This window comes from Crotalus tigris, unplaced genomic scaffold, assembly GCF_016545835.1.
Source record: "Crotalus tigris isolate CLP2741 ecotype Arizona unplaced genomic scaffold, ASM1654583v1 scf7180000023617.9722795, whole genome shotgun sequence".
Classification (NCBI taxonomy): domain Eukaryota; kingdom Metazoa; phylum Chordata; class Lepidosauria; order Squamata; family Viperidae; genus Crotalus; species Crotalus tigris.
Genome location: NW_024100081.1, coordinates 1,192,378 through 1,215,082, shown reverse-complemented (window position 1 = coordinate 1,215,082; position 22,705 = coordinate 1,192,378). Strand labels below are relative to the sequence as shown.

At 40.4% G+C, this 22,705-nt stretch overlaps 1 long non-coding RNA gene across 3 annotated transcripts in view; it reads right to left on the bottom strand.

Moving 5' to 3' along the window:
• Positions 1–22,705, bottom strand: part of LOC120297360 — a 360,175-nt gene that overhangs the window by 123,165 nt on the left and 214,305 nt on the right. For all 3 annotated transcript variants that reach the window (XR_005553776.1, XR_005553774.1, XR_005553775.1), the window contains exon 2: positions 13,427–13,592. This is a non-coding gene — a long non-coding RNA (uncharacterized LOC120297360). The remainder of the gene's footprint in view (positions 1–13,426; positions 13,593–22,705) is intronic.

Below are 22,705 nucleotides of genomic sequence, written 5' to 3'. Positions count from 1 at the left end.
GGGCATTTTCAGATGATGAGGTACAGCTTCTAAGCCAGGGGTCTCCAAACTTGGCCGCTTTAAGACTTGTGAACTTCAATTCCCAAAATTCCTCAGCCAACCATGCTGGCTGAGGAATTCTGGGAGTTGAAATCCACAAGTCTTAAAGTGGCCAAGTTTGGAGATCCCTGCTCTAAGCCCTTGGACTACTGTAGATGAGAGCAAAGCAGAACAAAGACATTCAATGAGGCTCCTTAACAGGCAACAGACTATTTAATTAAAGATAGCTGGCTGCAGCTTGATTTAAGAGGCAGTCCTGACCCATGTATCACTGTTGGAAACAATGGTTTCCTGGTGTGTTATTCTGGTCATGTAAAATACTCTGACCTTTGAATTGGTTAACCTGCTTGGCTCTCTTAAGATTTTGACTTCTCTTCTGTGTGTTTCTGTTGAAAGCAAAACTACTTGGGCAAGCTTTGTTTTTTTCCAAGAGTCTTTGATTTATTTTCCTTTGTTTAGCTGCTGTTTATCTACTCACCCTGAATAAATTGCTGCTATCACCTAGCAATTATATATGTGTGTGTAAATGTAAAACATGCAATAGGACACCAGCTGACCTTGACCATGTAAATGTGTTCAAATCTTGCAGCAGGGGTCTTTCACTTCTTTTTATGAACCTATTAAAACATTGTTCTTGAGGGCTAGAGGGATTTTCAAAATGGCATCAAAGCTGACACAAGGGAATGTCAACTGGAAAAGTAAGTAAGCTGCTATTAAGTATTTACCTCTTCATTTTATACAAAGGCACCCATGTTTACAAAATAAAGTCTATAGATCTATACACTTATTACACACATATACACATTAAGTTACTTGTTCCCAGTTATTTTTCCCAATGACAATTTATTGATAAAGCTATCATTCTTATTACAAGAAGCTATATCAGGATTGAATATGAGAAGCTTGAGATGTATCAAGGCCTGAAGGAGAACTAGAGAGGATGTGAAAAATAAAGGACAAAGTGGTCCCAGGAGTTGTAGGAACATCTGGGGCTGAGACTCCTAAGTTGAGAGACTGATTCCAACAGTTACCATGAACAATATCGGAGATCTCTATCCAGAAGAGAGCAGGGCTAGGAACAGCTAAGATCAAACTCTCAGGCCTCTGGTAGAGGTCTAGGACAACTTGGCATGGCCAGCTTGCCATTGCCAAGTCACCTCTGCCAACTCATTGCTATCAAGTTATTGCAGGACAACTCATTTGCATGGCCAATTTGCTATGGGGACAACTCGCCACAGGTAGCTGGAGGGAGAACCGGGCAACCGAGCATGTGACTGGAGTGCAGAGTGGTGGCAGCAGCCATGGGCTTCCCATTTTCATACACCCCCGACACTGCCACTGCTTCTGCCATGCTGAACTCTGGTCCATTCAGAGTTCAGGCATTCAGCGGCAGTGGTGATGGGCAGGGGAAGTGGCAGGGAGGCAGTGAAAACCAAGCGGGTCCCATTTACACACCCCACCACCATCACCACCTCCATGGGCTTTTTGACAGAAGCACGGTATTCTTGCTATTCAAGGGCAGTGGCAGTGGGTGGGATAGGCGATGGGGAGGCAGCAGCAGGCAGGTACATCCCATTTTCACACACACCACTGTTGGTACTATCATCACACCAAGCTCCAATAGTGGTGGCAGGGAGTGTGAAAACAGCATGTGCCCAGCCTCTGCTGCCTTCCCGCACCCCACCTTGTCCACACATGCCCCAATTGGCCTGAACACTGACGTCACTGCTAAACAGCCTGAATTCCAAACAGCCCAGAGCTTGGCAGTGGTGGTGGTGGTGTGTGTGTGTGTGTGTGTGTGTGTGTGTGAAAATGGGATGGCCCTGACTGCTGCTGTCACTCTGTGCTTTGTGCTCTGCCCTCCTATTTACTCACTCACCTGCCCAGTTCTACCTCTGGCTGCCCATGGCAAGTTGTCTCTGTTGCAAACTGGCTGTGTTGAGTTGTGTTGCAACAACTTGGTGGCAATGAGTTGGCAGAGGTGACTTGGTGATAGTGAGCTGGCTGCACCAAGTTGTCCCACTCCATGTGGTAGAGGGCTCAAGATTGAGGAAGACACATACCACTCATGTTGTCATATGAATTGCCCCATGCTTTCCATGTGTGTGTTTGTGTGTATTCTTAGAACAGCAATCACCAACCTTTCTGACTTTGCAGACCGGTGGGGGGGGAGGAGGATTGTGCGCAAGTGGTGGACAAGTGTGCACACATGCATGTAGCTCCATTTGCACAAATGGAGCTGCATGTATGCTTGTCCACTGCTTCCATAGTCCAGTTCTGAATGGGCCATAGCCTGGTACCTGGGGTTGGGAGCCCCTGTTTTAGAAAATAGTCTTAGAACATACTATGAGCTGCAGAGACAAAAATATTAAAAACCAAGTAATATGCAGAAGAATGGCTAGTAACAAAACATGACATGATTCTCAAAGACACGTTGAGAAAAAAAATATAGGGTCTATTGGGTTAAACAGAAAAGCTGTAGCATATGCAAATATGAATTATTGCAAATTATATCAATGCCATGCTTGGTTAAGCTTGATCAGCTGTTAATTCAAACAGAAGCCCAGATTCATTCTTGGATGACTTTAAGGATCTATCTTATTCTGAGTCAGATCATTAGTCCATCTAATACAGTGAAGACTGTCAATTAGTCAACTAGAATTCTAGGAAGGTATTTCCCCAGCCCTACCTGCAAAGGCTGAGATTACCTCTGAGAATTTCTGCAGCAAAAAAATGATATTTCACCATTGCATTCCCTTCCAATGAGTATCCCATAGCTGAACAACAGTTACCAGAACCATATGCTTCTGACATTGAGCTTCAAATGTAGTTATTTGTGCATAACTGTGTGAAAGTCTCTAATGGATCATAATCACACCAGGGTAATTCTTCATTGGATAAATAAATTGTTTACAAATATGTAAACTTGATCTTAAGTAAAGCCCTGCAACTGTGAAACTGTAACAGAGGTCCCAGTTAGCGATTCTCCAGCTGTGATGGTAGTAGACTTCATTTAGTCTTAATAGTCTCTTTGAGGTTTTTAACTTTTCTGTCCCTAATGTTCTCCAGAACTTAAGCAAATTCTGGAATCCCCCATTTGTCCTTTATTTCATCCATGCTTTGCAGTTCAGTGTCTTTGGAGAGCCATTCTACAGTGCAATATGAAACAAACAACAATGACAAACACAAATCTTTAGAACTGTTTAGGTCCCAAAGCAGACTCTAGCACTCATCCTACCAGATTTGCTTACCAGAGCAGGCAAAAAACAACAACCCCTAAATATTTTCAGAATTTGGGAAACTGGGGCAACAAAAAAAATGCCTTCCTTCCCTCTTCTCTCTGTTTCTGAATAAATAATACACTGAAGTCAATTTAAAATTTCAAGAAACCATTCTTCCTTCCTTACCTCTTTTTTTTTTGATAGGTTGAGGCATCTTTGCCCAATATAGATAGTCCTCAACCTATGACCACAACTGAGCCCAAAATTTCTTTTGTTAAGCGAATTAACAGTTGTTAAGTGAGTTTTGTCTCATTTTACAACCTTTCTTGCCATAATTGTTAAGTGAATTACTGCAATTGTTAAGTTAGGCACATGGTTGTTAGTGAATTTGTCTTTCCCATTGATTTTGCTTGTCAAAAGGTGATCAAATGACCTCAGGACACTACAACTTTCATAAATACATGCCAGTTGCCAAAGTGTCTGAATTTTGATCAGGTGACCATGGGGAGGCTGCAACAGTTGTAAGTTGAAAAACAGTCATTAGTCACTTTTTTCAGTACTGTTGTAACTTTGAATGGTCACTAAACGGATGGTTATAAGTCAAGGACTACCCATATAACTTTTTGAATAAACCATTAAGAATTCATTCACAATGTATCAAGTTCCATAATTCATACCAAGACTTAGAAAGATATCAGAATATTAGACCAGTTAACAGAGAGAAGCATTCCTAATGCTCCCAAGAGTGTAGTTCCATCTTCCTACTGACTTAATTTCTTCTCCATTTGAAGATGCCATTGTTCTCAATCTTAAATTTAAAAAAAACACTGTCTGGAAGTTCTGAGAATTATCTTTCAACATTTCAAGATACTTTTCAACAGGCTTGCATTGGTACCTAGTTGTTTCCTCCAACTTCTCAAACTAGCTTGAACCAAGAAAAGCTACAGTCAGCTAGGGTCAACGGAAAACTACAATGCACAGTAACGAAAGGAAGCTTTTCATCCAATATATTATTAGTTAGAACAGATTTGCTTGGTTTGTTACTATTCTTGCAGTTGGTATAGTGACAAAGAATGCTGAGCTACCCTGGAATTGACTCTGCTTGGAAAGGAAATGTCCTATAAGGCATGGGTCTGCAACCTTGACAACTTTAAGACTTGTGGACTTCAGCTCCCAGGAATTCTGGGAGCTGAAGTCCACAAGTCTTAAAGTTGTCAAGGTTGCAGACCCCAGCTATAAGGGATAGTTTTGCTGGTCATTTGCTACTTGAAACTTTAGCTTGCAGTGCCAGAAATTCAAACTGGGAACCCACAGAGAACTTGTTCAACCACTGTTTTGTTATTTCCTCCATGGCAAAAGGAAATTTTAATTTGTCTGATTTCTTCTGTCCAAAGCTTTATGTGAGTTACTTGCTGAATTTCTCCCTACTACACTCTGGTGAAAAAAGTTTGTGAACTCTTGTAAAAGCTGGGGAAAATCTGAAGCTTCACTGAGTAGGCACTTAGGCAATGCCTTTAGGCAGAGAACTCTGGAACAGATAGTGTTGTGTCCTGGGCCTGATGAGGAAACTGATTCTAAAAGCTGCCCGGGACCAGACAGAGCAGCACCAGCTTTGTGCACATGCGCAAGGCGCAAAGAAAGAAGAACTCTTATTGGTTCACTCTGTATGGTTTTCAAGCCCTATAAAAAGGCCTGCGTGCCTTTTGCTTTTTGCTTGGAGTTGGAGAAGGAGAATAAAGCATTGTTAGTTGTCACCATGTGTCTTCATCATTCGCACACGAACGAAGGATCTAACAGATAGCATTTGAGCATTCTAGGCTAAATTATTTAAGTTCCCATTCTGCACAATACTAACCTCTTTCATGGTTCCAACAGATAAAACTCTTCAAAGAACTTTGAGGCATTGTTTACCTTAAAGAATCTTTATTTGAGTAGCATAGCATTGGCACTAACACAATCAAAGCCAAAAACTGGATTCCCTTCCCCTGAGCACATAGTATCAAAGCACAATTCCCTCCTCCAATTAACAGTCATAAATCACATTCTCCAATTAGTTTGAAATGCAGGCTCTCCCTCTAGTTCTCCTGCCTGCCAATTCTTTTCATCTCTTATTTCATTAATCTTGGTTCACACACTAAGTCCAGTATTATTATGCATATCTAAAGTCTCATGCACATTCCTCCCCCCCCCCAGCATCATCTAACTCTAAAAGTAATATATACGAAAATGGTTGCATCTCTAACTGTTGTCAAAGCAAGAACATCTGATGTTAGCAGCATTGACAAACTCATTACAAAGGGTTAAGAAGTCAGAGGGTATAAACTGTATTTACAGCTGGCAAGACCCCAGCCTTATAAGTAGAATTTCACAGATGGTCTTCTACTGCAGCAGGAACTTTTTCAAACTGTCTGAAAAATCTGGGATTAGCATTAGTTTGACAATATGGGCATTAGCAGTATTCTCTAAATTCTGAACAACAAAGAAATTGCAATTACTTCCTGAATCATCAAAGTAATATAGGAGACATAAATATTGTCTGAATATTGGTGCCCCAGAATGTTGACACATACAAGTTTTCCTCAAAAACCCAAAATTACTTTACTAGTCTTGAGACTGACTGCCAACTTGACATAATGCTTTAGTCATCTAGCCAGGTAGATGTTGTGTATTTCCAGTGCCACCAGCTAAACCTTAAATGGTAGTGGATCACAGAAATCATAAAAACACAACATAATAATGTTGTGTGGAGGAAAAGATCTAAGGAAAAAATTAAGACTTTTGATCATACAAAATGGAAACCGTCTTACAATTTTTCTTCTATTTTTCAACTGATGATCATAGAAATAGCCTATCTGTAGCATTTCCTGATTCAGGAGAAGACAGAAGTTATTAAAATTAGTGATCTAACAGATGAAGCACAATTCCCCCAGTTATTAAATTCCATATCTATTTATAAAACATTGCAAAAGCCACCTAAATATAATAAATTCCACAACAACTCAGTACTTTACTGTATTTATTACATTTTTTTTTCCACCTTAGGAATTCTCCCTCCCTCCAATATACACCCCATAAATTATTTAAAGGCAAACATTAATTAAAACCGCATCTTGATAGCATGCCTGGTTTGCACAGTATCCTGAATGTGTTAAGATTAAACGGCATGCATTAACTACAATCAGGCTGCTGCTCAGGTCACTGTGTGATTTATGCACAAGCAGCAGGAATTCAGATAAACTAATGATTGATTACAGAAAATTCCCTTTCCCCTTATTTTTCCTGTTTCAAATTTTGGTTGCAAAGTAGATGCTTCATAGGGTGCATTTTAGATGAAAATATTCATTTGCCCTCCACTCTGCCCCACACACAACAACATCCTCTGCATTATTTAGGTATTTAAATGTAGGTGAAATACAAATCTGGAATGAGAAAAGGAAGGAACACAATGACAGCTAATTTATCTAAATTGCTTGAGAAATTAGCTAAAATATCTTGGCAAGGCTGAAGCTTGAGCTATTTACAGAAATATATGTTCATGAAAGTAGATCTAAGACATATGTTACGGTATACTAAGTTGTGTTAGTCACAGATAACAGAAGCTTCATAATGTCAGAGGATGTATACATCTTCCTGATTTTATCATTTTAGGATGGTACCACCACCATCATCATCAACAACAACAAAAGAACCATCATCTATGTATAACATTTCCACTCTTCCCATAGAACAGCACCCACCAACTGCCTTTCAGATGTCAAGCAAAAGAGAGCATTTGGTTAGGTCACAGTTCATGCTATGAGGGGAAATTTGACACAAATATACTATAGTTATGCTCCTTTTTAATATGTTTTGCTTGTTCTGTAGTTCTTTGAGTGTTTACTGTTGTTTTACTTTAGTAAAACAAAATAATCTAGGCAACATTTTCCAGTGGGCGTTTGAACACTTAGATTAGTTTCTTTTAAAAATGCTTCCGTTGTTTACTATTGATTTCAATGAATAGCATTGTTTATTTGTGGTTTGTGACCTTGTTGCCCAGAGTCCATTTGGACTGGGGCAGACTATAAATACTGCAAAATAAACACACAAGCAAAGACCTCTTTGTATGCCAGCTCAGCAGTTTCTTTCTGGCCCAAATGTTGTATTTCTGCTTTTAAAATGTCAGGGCCTTCACCTTATTCAACAGTGACGTGCATAGAGATGAATAGCCCAAGCCTTGTAATCAGAAGGGTTTTCTATAGCTCTGCTGACAGCAATTAACAACAACAAGAACAATTTTAAAAAGCCTCTACGACAATCCAGGGCATAACATCATTCTGAGAACAAAAAAGTAGTCATATTATGTCTCTTCCTTCTGATTTCTGTTTTTATTTTGACTTCCAAATAAATTAGAGAAATTTTCATGAACACACATATGTGCATCTAGATGTTGTTAAACTCCATGTCTTACTCTGCCCTGTAATATTTTTGTTATCTTATCACATGATCTCCTTGTGGCAGCAAAAGCATCTACTTCAAACCAGATGACTGGGGGGAGGGTGCAGAAAAGTGAGATTGGTGGACTGAGACTGAAAGTCTCATTCAGTAAGTTTCCTTCTGATTACTTAATCTCCCCCCTTTATTCTGAAAGTTAAAGGTGGAGTACACAAAGTTTCTGTTATGTCCCGAGCCTTGCAAACGGCTCGGGCGTTTGCAGGCAGTCCCGGGCAGGTGCAAAGCTGCCCGGGACCAGACAGGCTGTCGCCAGCGCCGTGCGCATGCGCGGGTGCTGGCGCGGGAAAAGTAACCCATTTACCCGGGAGTTGCCTATATAAGAGGCTGTGAGGCGTTTGGGCTGAGCTGAAGCCATCTTCATGTAAGCTGAACGCTGGATAAAAGAACCTGAGAACTCCAGCTGTTTCTCGTGTCTGTTTTCCCGCCAAGGACGCAACACTGGCGACGAGGATGGGATGCCTTGCACTACCTGGAAAGGAAAAAGTGTAAGCTTACCCAAGGAGTCCTGAGCGGCGGAAGAGGAACGGTGTTGACTCAGCAGCTGCCCGCCAATCCAGTGCGCCTTCGGGGGTAGGCTGGCTGATAGACCCGTCTCCTGAAGATCCGAAGATGGCGAAAATCGGAAGGCTTGCGGAATTCGACGTCTCACATCCAGAACGGTGGGAGTCCTACGTATCCAGAATGGAGAACTACTTCAAGGCAAACCAAGTGAGGGAAGATAGCTTGAAGGCTGCCACCCTGCTTTGCGCGTGCGGCCAAGACGCCTTCGAAATCGCAGAAAACCTTGCAGCACCTGTTCCAGTAGAGTCTGTAAGCTACGCAGACCTGAAGAAGCTGCTGAAGGACCACTTCCACCCCAAGTTGTCCGTTATCTCATGGCGCCACACCTTCGAGCAGAGGGATCAACGGTCCGGGGAGTCAGCCAAGGAGTACATCGCCGCGTTACGGAAGGCCGGCAAGCCCTGCGAGGTCAAGGACCTCGAGGAACGACTGAGGGACCGATTCGTGTGCGGGTTGAGGCATCGAGAGCTACAACAGAGACTTTTCGCTAAGGAAGAATTATCCTTCCAAGACGCTTTAAGGGAAGCCCCCGCGGAAGAAGCAGCAGGCGGCGCCGTCAAGAACCTGCGGCCGATCAGAAGCAGTGCAGAGGGTGCGTCCGTGCACCAAGAAGACGTCCGACGAAACTCCGAGGAGGATCCGGACGAAGAAGTCGACCGTCTACACCCCGCGAAGGGAGAAAATCAGAAGGAAAGCTCTTCATCTCCGCTCAAGTGCATCGGCTGTGGAGGTCGCCACAGGAGAACCGACTGCAAGTTCCGCTCCGCTACCTGCCGGGCATGCGGCAAACAAGGGCACATTGCAGCTGTGTGTCTGGGCCGACGAAAGGCACAACCTCAAGAAGAACGCCTGAAGGGTACCAGAGTCCCCAGCCAGAATAGGCTTTCTTACAGGCAAACCTGATTCGTCATGCCACATCTGCGCCTTTTCACCCATCCACCAACGGTATGGCTGAACGCATGGAGCGCATCGCAAAGGACGCCTTGAAGAGACTCACCTACGGGGACTGGCATCACAGGTTGGCTGACTTTCTCCTTTCTTATCGCACCACACCGTCCACTTCTACAGGGAGAAGTCCAGCTTAACTTCGTTGGGGGCGCCAACTTACTACGAGACTTGACCGGTTGCATCCGGACAGACTGCCTTCATCTACCTCACATCCTAGGGCACCTAGACAACTACTTGTGGGTGCCCCGGTTTGGGCTCGCAATTACGGGCCTTGTCATACATGGGTCCCCGCTTCTGTGTCCAGGATCACAGGTCCTCTCTCCTACGAGGTTGCCCTGGACAACGGTCGTGTCCTGCGTCGGCACATCGACCAACTCCGCTCTAGGCGGGACTTTTCTGCTGAAACTCCTGGGTCTTTTCCAGGGGGGGAGGGGGACCCTTTGGAGCAAAGGGAAGGGCAAGAGCTACTGCCCATCGCCACTGAGTGAGCCACAAACGGCTCGTCCCAAGGTTCTGCAATTGCTCCGAAAAGGAAGTCTTGGAGCTTACCCACACAACAGGCACTCACGCCTACTCCAGCCAGGGAGTTACCCCGGGGGCATACTCACTTTCCACACACAGCACACAGCACTCCAGCAACGGAGGATACCCGGGGGCATCCCAACAAATCATTCCCGCAAGAGAGCTGGCACACAATGCCCAAGGTTGGCCTGACCTTACCCCAAATCCTACAGGGGGTCAAACATACACAGAGCTAGTCGAGGAACCAAGTCCCGACTACAACACCCCTAGCACAAATCAGGGGACACCTGAGTTTTGGGAGAGTACAGAAACCCACACGAGCCCAAAAACAGAATGGGGTTCAGGGAATAGACAGCCTCCTGACAGGTCTTGGACTGACCTAGGGGGTTCTACAGAGACGCCCAGCAGTGGCTATCACTTCAAGGGGCCTGAGGGGCTACAGCTAGGTAGGACAACCAGGTCACACAGCAACAGAAGCCCTGGCCTGACGAGCCCGGTGGGCAAGCAAGCAGGCCAGGCATCGGGGCACAGTCCTTGGAAGACACCAGGGCACAGTAGAGAGAACAAGCTCACGCCTCCCTCCAGTCAGGGGACTTATGCCAGTAACCCAGAGCTAAGAAGGTCACAGAGAGCAAAGAAATCTCCTAAGTACCTAGAAGATTACATAACATTGTTGGCAAGACAAAAGCCAGTAAACAGTGGGAACACTGGGGAGCAAATTGTCGTGTAAAATAAATGTTGTATGTTGATAGTAGGTTTAGCCCGGGGGAAAGGGGTGTTATGTCCCGAGCCTTGCAAACGGCTCGGGCGTTTGCAGGCAGTCCCGGGCAGGTGCAAAGCTGCCCGGGACCAGACAGGCTGTCGCCAGCGCCGTGCGCATGCGCGGGTGCTGGCGCAGGAAAAGTAACCCATTTACCCGGGAGTTGCCTATATAAGAGGCTGTGAGGCGTTTGGGCTGAGCTGAAGCCATCTTCCTGTAAGCTGAACGCTGAATAAAAGAACCTGAGAACTCCAGCTGCTTCTCGTGTCTGTTTTCCCGCCAAGGACGCAACAGTTTCCTTCTCCATTGCTCTCCATTCATCAGCCACCTTGTGAGATAGTTTAGACTGAAAGAGGAAAAAATACAGGAAGCTCTATATCTGTAACTTGGTCTCCTGGTCCAGTAGCCTGGTTCTCAGGTTGACAATGCCTTTTTGAATCAGAGAAAATCCTCTAATTGTTTGAGTGCAGTTTTAAAAACACTATTATTAATATTAAGTGGAGAGACAAATTATAATTTGCTTTATAATGTTGCCCTACAGTTTGTGGGCCACAAAGGAGGGGAAAGCAATGCACTAGACTGCATTAGAAATCCATCAGTTTTTAATTGCAAAACCAATCTATTTTTGCTCTTCATACATTTCTGCATCCTACAGAGCTAGCCTTGCCTGCTTCTTCCTCCTTCAGGTTGTCAGCTTTCTGCCCATTAACTATCCTTCCTAACTATTCAAGGGGGAAAAGATCCTTGGTATTTCTATCTAGTAATCATATTCAAATTAATCTGACATATGGGTAGTCCTCAACTTACAACCACAATTGACCCCAAAATTTCCATTGCTAAACAAGACAGTTGTTAAGTGAGTTTTGCCCCATTTTACGACCTTTCTTGTCACAGTTGCTAGGTGAATCAATGCAGCTGCTAAGTTAGTAACACAGTTGTTAAGTGAATTTGGCTTCCCCATTGCCTTTGTCAGAAGGTCAAACGAAGCAAAAGGTGATCACATGACTACGGGACACCACAATTGTTATAAATACATGCCAGTTGCCAAGGGTCCAAATTTTTTCATGTGACCACAGCGATGCTTCAATGGTCATAAGTGTGAAAAAACTCACTGGGACTCAACAGATTATATTCCAGAGTTCTGAAAGAGCTGGCAGATGTTATCTCAGAACCATTGCACCATATCTTTCAAAAGTCCTGGAGCACCAGGGAAGTACCTGAGCACTATAAAAGGGCTGATGTGGTTTCCATCTTCAAGAAAGGGGAAAAAAACAGACCCAGCAAACTACAGACCAATAAATTTAACATCAATACCTGGGAAGATAATCAAAAAACAGATCTGCAAACAACTAGAAGCAAACGAAGTCATACCAGTAGCCAGCATGGGTTTGTTAAAAAAACAGATCATGCCAAACCAATCTTATTTCATTCTTTGATAAAGTGACTAAACTAGTAGATCAGCAAAATGCAGTGGACATAGTATACTTAGATTTCAGTAAGGCATTTGATAAAGTAGGCCACAACCTACTTCTTGATAAAGTAGAAAAATGTGGAATAGACAACATCACCACCAGATGGATCTGTAGCTGGTTGACAAACTGTACTCAATGAGTAGTTCTCAATGGCACTATATCCACATGGAAAGAAGTAAGCAATGGGGTACCACATCTTAGGTCCTGTACTCTTCAATATCTTCATAAATGACTTAGATGTGGGAATTGAAGGGGAACTCATCAAATTTGAAGATGACACCAAACTGACAGGAGTAGCTAACACCCCAGAAGACAAACTCGGGATCCAAAAAGATCTAGACAAACTTGAACAATAGGCCCTAACCAACAAAATGAGTTTCAGTGTGGAGAAAAGCAAAGTTTTACACTTAGGCAGGAAAAATCAAAGGTACAAGTACAGATTGGGTGAGACCTGGTTTAAAAACAGTAACTATGAGAGGGACTTTGGAGTCCTAGCGGATGATCACTTGACTATGAGCCAGCAGTGTGCAGCAACAATCAAAAAAGCTAATATAATCCTGGGTTGTATAAACAGAGGCATAGAATCAAGATCACGCGAAGTATTAGTACCACTTTATAAAACCCTAGTAAGACCACACCTGGAATACTGCAGCCAGTTTTGGTCACCGTATCACAAAAAAGATGTTGTGAGTTTGGAAAAAATTCAGAGAAGAGCAACTAAAGTGATCAAAGGCCTGGAGACTAAAACATATGAATAACAGCTGTGGGACTTGGGTTTGGCTAGTCTAAAAAAAAAGAAGAAATAGGGGACACATGAGAGCAGTATTCCAGTATCTGAGGGGCTGCTACAAGAAAGAGGGGTTCTTCTGCTTTCTAGGCTGATGCCTTAACCACTAGGCCAAACTGGCTAAACCAATAACCAAACCAACAGGTTTTCCTACAAAGGTCTCCCAATATTTATCTTCCAGCTGGGAAACCATAGACAAACATTAGCCAGTCTAGACAATGTTCACTGAGTTAAATCTATTATATGATTTGATGTAAGGCAATTTAAATACTAGTTTCTTCCATTTGCGTGACTAGAATTGAGCAATTTTGTTGCACAGTACTCAGTGAATTACAAATGTCCTGTAGAAAAACAGGGAGACAATCAATCAGCATGAATAAGGAATGCCAATATATTTCTTTTCTTCCACCTTGTCCCACTGACAACATAAGAGACTGGGAAAACCACAGCTGTCTGAAGGTAAAATAATGCTCATATACTGGATAGTTAGAAGCTTGTTAATTCTTTAATGACATTGCACTGCAATTCTAACTTTCACACTGAAATTCAACACCCCAGTAAATGGAATATAATGAACATTGAGACAATAAATACAAAATTATCACAATATCACAATGTAGCTTACCTGCTACAATTCCATGTGATAACACGTTGGTGCCGTTGAGGTCATCAAATGTTGAAAGCCCTTCCAAATTCTAGAAATATGGCCCAGTTATAACATCAATTATAAAATGATGATCAATATCCTATGACATGTGCATCCAGAATGTCTTCATGGAGGTCTGCATAGTCTATAATAAAAAGAGGAAAAATAGAAAAAAAATGGATTTTTATTTTTTCTGGCTGGAGTAGATGAAAGGAGGATTATTTCCTATATGCACATATATGTAATATCCATTTTCAGAAAGGGACTGCATATGTAATTGACTTGTCTGTGAGTTGAGTGGCTAAATAAATTAGAAAAATCAATCAATCCTGAGATTGAGTGACACTGTAGCAGCTGTCCCCACTCCAAGTAATACATTAGTGTGCAGTAAAAAAAAATAAAAATAGTGCAAGACTTTAACTGGCAAAAAGACTTCCTCAACCAAAACTAGTCTAAGAAATGCCAAGTTTGGGTCACAAGGTGAAGCAGATGTTGGGGTGGAGGTTAACTTTAAGAGTAGAAGTTGTTTTAAAAAATGTTAACTTTTAAAACAACAAAACAAAAACAAAAGTTAGCTCTGACAAAATTTGGGTCCTTTGCAGCTAGTCAAATATCAAGCCAAGTCAGACAGTTGATGGCAAGTTATGAAGTCAATTCATGAAGTCTATTTTCTAATTAGATACAGACAATGCTTTTTTTTTTGTAAGAAAAAAAGGTGCCAGAACTCACATCTTCTTAATCTTTTATTTACCTTTCGCACATAGTCAATCACTGTACACACACCCACACACGTTAGTTGTGTAATGAAACATAATGGTTGCTGCCCCCAGTAAGCACTCAGCGCGTGACCACATGACCAATCACAAGCCGAGCAGTGCCACCAAGCCGAGCAGCAGATGAAGTACACATGCATTGGACTCAACACACAAGCAGCCCACATGCGTCATTTTAATGATTTTGCCGCCGATATGCTATGCTCGACAGCGTGATTCAAGTCCATGTGGTCCAAACATCAAATTTTCAAAAGTTACTTTTAAAACTTGGAAAATCCATCAAAAAAAGGTGCCGGAACTCTGTTCCAGTGACAAAAAAAAAGCACTGGATACAGATATGATTGTACTGATCTTTTCAGATTCCATCCCTCAATAAAAGCTACCATACAGAATATCCTTAGTCTTTGGAATAAATAATGCATCTACATTTTTTTTCTAAAACAACTATCTTAAAATAGACATATGAATAATGTGCATGTATAATTTAATTTTCCTAGTAATTCAAGTTTTTAAAAAATGGAATTGCACAAAATTTTATATTTCAATAACTTCCTTCCTCTGACTGTTGTTGCTTTGGAAGATCATATTTAATTAAACAATCTGTAGAAGTAATGCCCTACTTATTTCATAAAAGTTTGTGCTTTTCTGTAAATGTTCAATTACTATTCACTAGTACTGTGAAAAACCACAGATTTGATTCCAAAAGGTGTGGAGGAATGTAAATGCAGCATCTGTGAGCAAATTATTTTTAAAGAAGAGGTATCTGTTTCTGGGATTGGGCCCTTGCAAGAACTGTATTTGGAAGCAGATGCAGCTGTTTTAATGAGACTTCTAGTAATGCTGCCTTTGGACTCCTGCATGATCCAAGTCAGCTTTTCAGAGCTGAATCTGAAAGCTTGAGCAGTCTTATTAGTCAGTACAATAAGATTACTACCATTTTCAATTTCTAAAAAATGATTTTGAATAGCGCCTCTGAATAAATGAGTGGAAAGGTAGGAACTAGCAGGATTTTTTCAAAATCTAAATTTTCCAACCCTAAAGTATTTTTGCTTCAGTCTCCTTAAAACAAAGGTAAAGATTTTCCTGTCCAGTTGTGTCCAACTCTACAACATGGTGCTGATCTATGTTTTTTGGCTGAGGGAGCTAATGGTCATGTGGCCAGCATGACTATATGCCAAAGACGCACAGAATGCTTTCACCTTCCCATTGAAGTACTATCTATTTATCTACTTGCCTTTGTATGCTTTCAAACTGCTAGGTGGGCAGGAGCTGGGACAGGAACCGGAACTCACCCCGTTGTGCGGTGCTGAAACCTAGGATGTCAGCCTTCTAGCTCATAAGCTCAGCATCTGACAGGCTGAGCCATCACAGCTTCTCTCCCTAAAATAGTCACCCCAAACTGTTCTGGACTGAATCAAACTTCTAAAAACATCCCTTTTATTTCTATATTAAGTAATTCCCTCAGAACACTGTAGATGTTCAAATCATTATGTGTATGTGGAGAAGCATCAGTGGGTGCTGTTCCCGTCACTATCTTGTTCATATGATTTATGAGTACGAGTGTCCTGTATTCATGGAAGGATATGAGTTCTGGTCATGGTTATATTCTTCAGTGCATCAATAAATACCATACATATTTCATGCAGTATTTCATCAAAATAATAATCTATTCTATTTCAAAATTATACACAAACACTAATAACTGCTAACAAATAGATTATTTTTTGGGTGGAAGTAATAACATTAATAGAACAATTTGTCCAGTTTGCATGTTAATGAGAATCAAGATAATTCCAAACTATATAAAATGCAACAAAACCCACTCATTCTCAAATATTCCACTGCAATTTGTTTAAAAAAATTAATAGAGAAATGCATACTATCAAGAGGATTTTTGTTCTACATTCTGAATGTCAACTGAGATGGTTTTAATTTTATAATAATAGCAAAGTGCCAAACTAAAACTGACAATTTTTCCCATGTCTAGCAAAGGACAGATACCACCTTAGCAAAGTGATATGAGTTGAATAATTAATAATTAATGGGTTTTCCTTGTATGATATCCATATTGGAAAATGAGTTTATCATTAGTTTTTTTCAAAGTAAGGTCAATAATCTTTTACATTTGGGGTTAAATTAGGTCCTGTATGTGGACAATTAAAAAAAATACAAAAAGATAACTGCCAAAGAAATGATTCTATTTTGCATCCCAATTCCATCTAATTTATTTGAATTATTATTCTGAATATTCTGTTCTTCAAAAAATGCAGTTTATTTCAAGCCAGTTTCTGATTTTTTTTACAAGTTCTCATATATACTTTCACGCGTTATTAACATATGGACTAGGGAAAAGGAGGACTTTAATTTACTGTATAGACTGTGGCATTCTGTTTTGTAGGTGTCTTCTGAATGCATGAAGACTGAAACTGCCAATTACATTTTGAGTAGACTTCAGCTAGTCTACTGACAGTCTCAAGTAAATGACATACTCTGAGTCTCTTACTATGAAGAAAAATTGAAGATCCAATGCTAATACTGAAATAGGAATTAAATTCCAAGTACTGAGATGTTTTTTTTCCAAACTCACTGTGATGACATTTGCTCCTTGTGGTGGATGAAAGCAAACCAAGGTATACCCATTACGGTAAAAATAGTGTGTGAAGTCACAGCAATATAGCTAGCTTAGTTAAACAACTAACACAAAATCCTGCAATCTGACAAGATTCCTTGGTGTGTAGTTCATTTCAATTCAGGTCTGAAGCATACTGTAAATGACATGTCTGAGTGAATAAGCATGTATAGTGCCTTCAAAATACTTGTCTATCTGTTTTTTTCCTATAAAGAATGCAGAACATATAACTGCAAATAACCTGAACAAGAACATAGCACTTTTGAGTGTTTAATTGCTTAGATACATATCATAATATTCCTTCTTTACCCCAGACTTTAGGTATTTGGTTTAATTAAGACTTTAATCACTTCAACCCTGTTTGCTGAAGGTTGTTCTACATATGCATAGTGGAGAATGCAAACGAAACCTTCTCTGTATGTGATAAATCAGCACACCGGAAGACTACCCTACAGTATTTTATATCTAACGTAATAGCCAACTACATATGGTCAATTTATTATCAGAAAGAATTTGCCAAAATATGATCCTGTTATCTGCAGCCCAAAATGAGACAATGCCAAATTTGATTAACAAATTAACAATTTGAGTTATGTTTGAGATCTCTCTCCTCCACAATACTTCCCAATTTTATTTTTCTGATGGCAATATTTTTTTTCCAACTGATAGTTCTGAGACGAACCAACATGCTGTCGCATTTTTTCTATTTTGAATCTCAGTTGCATTTTGCTTCCAGTCCTGTTGATGCTTAGAAGCTGAGGTCCATAAATTATATAGAGAATGGTGACTTGTGTGATATATGGAATAAAGAAGTTAAATGGCAGGAATTCAAAAGGTACATCTATTGGCATTAAAGGAAGCAGTTCTGGACATCAACTGACAACATAATCCCTCAATGTGACAATAAATGAACTGGCTGTTCTAAGTACTGTGCTCTGTGTGGCATAATAAAAAAAATCAGGTCCTGTCACATATACAATAATGTGTGCTATTAAACTCACCATTGAAGACTTATTGAATATTTGTTTGTAATATTTAGTACCAGAATCAGTGTGAATCCATATGCAAAAGTGCTGAGTTTATTAGGATAGTATGAATGGCCATATATATTACAAAAAGATATTAGGAAAAAAATAAATCTTCAGGAAGAGAAAGATGGAATCACAAAGCAGGTCAAGATAACTGAAATAAATCAGACAGAAGCAGCTGCCTTTTACTTTACCAGCCAAAATGTGTTTTACACACACACACACACACACACACACACAGAGAGAGAGAGAGAGAGAGAGAGAGAGAGAGAGAGAGAGAGAGAGAGAGAGAGAGAGAGAGAGAGAGAGAGAGATTGAAATCAAAACTTCAGTATAATTGGCCTTTATGCAGAATGGAAATCATAACTAAATTCTTCCATAAAACCTAAAACTATGGTCTTCTTAAGATAACTTAATATTTAAATTGGTGTTATTTTCCATTTGTTTTTAAAATAGAAGCACAGCCTTAATATGCATTGCCATCCACAATAAAATAGGCAAAGCCAGAGACTACAGTAGTTTAAAGTACTCTTAGTGATTTGGTTTAACTTCTATTGACAAAGGGTTTTTTTCCCAGCGCACTATAAGAACTTCAATATTTGCAGCAGTAATTAAATTTGTCAGCTCTGATAGCAACAGCTATTACAATATATCTTAGTATCAAACTCATTTTGTATGAGTCCAGAACTTTTCTGCAAGATTTCTTGTTTTAAGCCAACTTGTACTATTGTATAACCAGTTTCAAAACTAAAAAATATTCATTTTTCTTTTAAAGAAAAATGAATAGCTAAACATATTTGTCCAGTGACCCTACATATTTGTTAGTGTTTGGAGTTTGTCGATGGGTCTTCCTTTGTCTGAATGCTTGGTCAGCATTTCCTTCATTTTCCCCATTTTTCCTCCCACTGCTGGGCTTTACACTGGCACCCTAGTAATGCTAAAGCCTAATTAAGGCTCTTATGGCTAGTGTTTAAATCCCAATAATTAGCCATTCCCAATTACCTATCCAAGCCCCAGTCTTGGTATGATCCTGTTTACAATCAATACACTACAAATTCAATCAATAAGAGAGGACCATTCTCCCATTCCCCTTTCGTGTATTATTCGATTTCATTAGCATGCATTTTAAAATCTATCTCCTTGATTATGAAATTCTCTTTTCTCTCCTCTCATCCCTTTCTCCAATACTATGCTTCTACATACCCTGGGATGCATTTGAAAAGGGTTTGAAAATCTATTTATTCAATAAAGCAGACTGATTGATGGAAGTGGTGCTGAGCAGATGCTGAGAAATTAGAAAGGAGGAGTGTGTAATGCAGTTTATATTAATCCATGACCACTTCTAAGCTAATCATACTCTCATTCCAGCAGCAACTGAAGGAGCAATATATACAACAGGCATCCTCTTTGCCTTTTTTCCTCTAAAGCTCCAGAAATGCACAACACTATGCATGGGAAACCTTGTGAAATATCTGTGTGAGACAAATGAAAGCCACATTTGACAGCTTCTCATGCAACAATGAAAATAGACTGGGGCAGCCACGATATGCATGAAATGTATATACATGAGCAAGTTCATCTCCCAGTTGGTTCTGACATGCTGGACTAAAAATTACTCACATCATCTCCATTTATCTAAGTGAGGGTTGGGCAATTAAATTTCCCAAGGGACCACATGAGAAACTAGGACTGTTGTGGAGCTCCCAGCTGCACTCCACCTGCTTGACCACAAGGGTGAGCTTTGACTGAGGTGACAGTGGATGGCCAAGCCCCGGTGCCTCACTTGATCACCACCTTATCCTCAGGCTGCTGCAGGGGAGGGGCAAGTATTGCATAGGCACAGAAAAGCACTTTATCTCCTCACACACACACACCCTGTAGCCACCAGCAGAATGAAAGAGCGCATGGCAACTGCACATATTCATACCAACTCGGCTTACTCTCCCAGCCCCAGCATGTGTTATTTACATTGGTTTCTAACTTTCAACTGACTTCATGCAGGCTGGATAGGGAAAGCCAAAGGGCTGGATGTGGTCCAGGGCTGTATAATGCCCAGGTCTGATCTAAATCCTAGCAAGTTGCCTGACAAGTGGAGTCAAAAACCTTGGCTCTTACCATCATCTAGGTCCTGACATCTTTATGCATTGAGCTATACTTCCTCCTTATTGTTTGTTGTGGGTCATTTAAGCAGAAGAATACCAAGGGCTTGTATTATTAACTTTTCTTGGAGTTCAACATGCTGATTGATTTTGAATTTCTGTATTGCATTTGAGAAAACATCTCATATATTGTATTGCAATTAATTGTTGCATTAACCAATTGTTTCAAATCATGTATTTTTCCTGTGTAACCACTTTTTGATCTATTTTAAATACAAAGTGTTTTAGAACAACTAATATATGAAATAAATGCATGGACGTATTACAAATTACTGGAGGCAATATGTACTACAACTAATAATAAAAAAATAACCTCAGGTTAATTTGTGGTTGTGGGGCTTATGTGCTCCAAAAAAGATGAGGGCTCTGCTCTCCTCAGAGCAGCCAGATGAAGAGTGTCTTTCCCATATATTGTGAAATATATGAAGACTGAAAAATAAAAAAAAGAATGATCTGCTATTATAAATCAAATCAACAAGAAGGGGATAATTCAAGGGTAGGCAACCTTGGCTCTTTTATGACTTTTGGACTTCAACTCCCAGCTCAGGAGTTGAAGTCCACGAATTATAAAAAACCCAAGATTGCCTACCCCTGGGATAACTGAAAAGAATGTATCAGCTCAGTAAAGAACAACATCCAGAATCAGAAATAACACAACAGAGGCTATCAGATCAGCACTGATTTATAATACAAAATAAAGTATTCACAGATGTAGAACAGAAGAACTACAAGGTCTACCCAAGACAATGAAATCAAAGTAGATTTCATTAGAGTTAGCTCAAACTGTAAAGGCAAACAATGAGGAGTTGGTAGTAGAAGATCCGCATAACTATTAAATCATTTTCATTTCCAAACTAGTATCATCTCCTCTGCCTCTCAGAAAGAACAAAGCCCTCTAACTAAAAACAATAGGAAATGAAACAAAGAATAAATGATCATGTAGAACAGCACAAAAATAAATAGAAAAAAGATGCCTGCATTGAAGCTTGTTCCAAAGAAACAACTAGCACAAGTACTAAAAAAAGGCACTACTGTAATGTTAAATGTAAGCATTAGCTCACTTCAAGAAACAAACCAATTAATGTTCAGCATGGCTGGATTTATAACTAAAGATCTTGGATGCAAAATTAATAAGTAAAAAAAAATCCAAACACTGCACCATCAAAAAGGAATATAAGGTTGGAAAATGAGATCAGCTTGCTAAGATCAGATCAGATGCAAGCAAATTAGAACAGATGAAAAGAAAAGAAGCTGAAGAACAAGAAGACCAAAGAATACCTGGTCAAGAAATATCACCTAAAATCAAGAAAGATCAAAGAAAAAGAAAAATAATAAAGCAGCAAATAAGAGTTATAGCCAAGAAGATCAGCAACATGAATTGCACACTATAGCCAGAATCTCCAATTTCATTCAAAACATTTTTACCATAAGGGGTCCGTGATGCTCTCTCTTTGGTTGTTTTGTGCACACATTTTATTATCCAACCTAGGTAATATCATCAGTGCTAGTCATTTCATTTCAACCCTGAGCTACAAATATTCTTACTTATTGGTATTTTTCTGCCAATCCACCAATGTAGAAACTGCAACAAACTAGTGTGCACCTGACAAAGAAGAAACAGTGCAGGTCTGGATACAACAACCCAAAGAAATACATCAAGAATGCAGCTTGGATAAAGGATAATAAAAAGGAAGCTGGTATGAATTGTAATAACAGCAGAAATGGTGGAGAAGCAGTACAGCTAATGCTAAAAGAATAAAAACAGTAGAGAATTCATTAAACCATTAAACATTGTTCCAGGTTGATGAGATAAGAAAGAGAGAGAGAGAGAGAGAGAGAGAGAGAGAGAGAGAGAGAGGGAGGGAGGGAGGGAGGGAGGGAGGGAGGGAGGGGGAGGGAGGGAGGGAGGGGAGGGAGATAGGCTGAGCAATGCTACTGTAACCTCAAATCCATCTTGTTACATGAGGAGTTTATACAATTAAGCCAAGTGGCCTTCTGCCATTCTTTACTTTACATTGATAATGGCAAATACTGCTCCATGATGGAGCAAGCATGAGGTCCTTGCCCTTACTACAGGAGAGTTATGGATGCACTTAATCCAAGCCAGGTCATTCCCTTCAGAGAGATCTGTGCCATGATTCTCAGTTTTGCCAACCTGGAACAAATGAAACCAGTTGTTTCCTTCCAAGATGCACTGGAGCTACTGATAGTGTTTAAATTTTGAACAAATGGGGCTTGGACCACATCTGAAACCTGATGACGCAGTTTATACAACTGAACAGCCAAAGTGTACTTTTCACTGCAGGGAAATAATACATCATTAGAAGGCAGGAAGTGTTCTGATACAACTCAGGAGGTTTGGGGACTTATATGTAGCAATAATATATATAATTAAAGAGAACCTAATCCATTTGTATTTATAATTGTCCCAGAATGTGGTATCACATGCAGATGAACACACAAAGTTATGCACATTTTCTGCCATTGCACTCAAAAAATCCAGCAAAATTTATTTCCAGTTGGTATTCCTCAGTCCAACCATAATGAGATTCCTGGTTGCCATAGTGGAAAAGGGAAATGGCCATCAACAATACTTTAAAGCAGGGGTCTTCAAACTTGGCCCTTTTATGACTTGTGGACTTCAACTCCCAGAATTCCTCAGTCAGCAT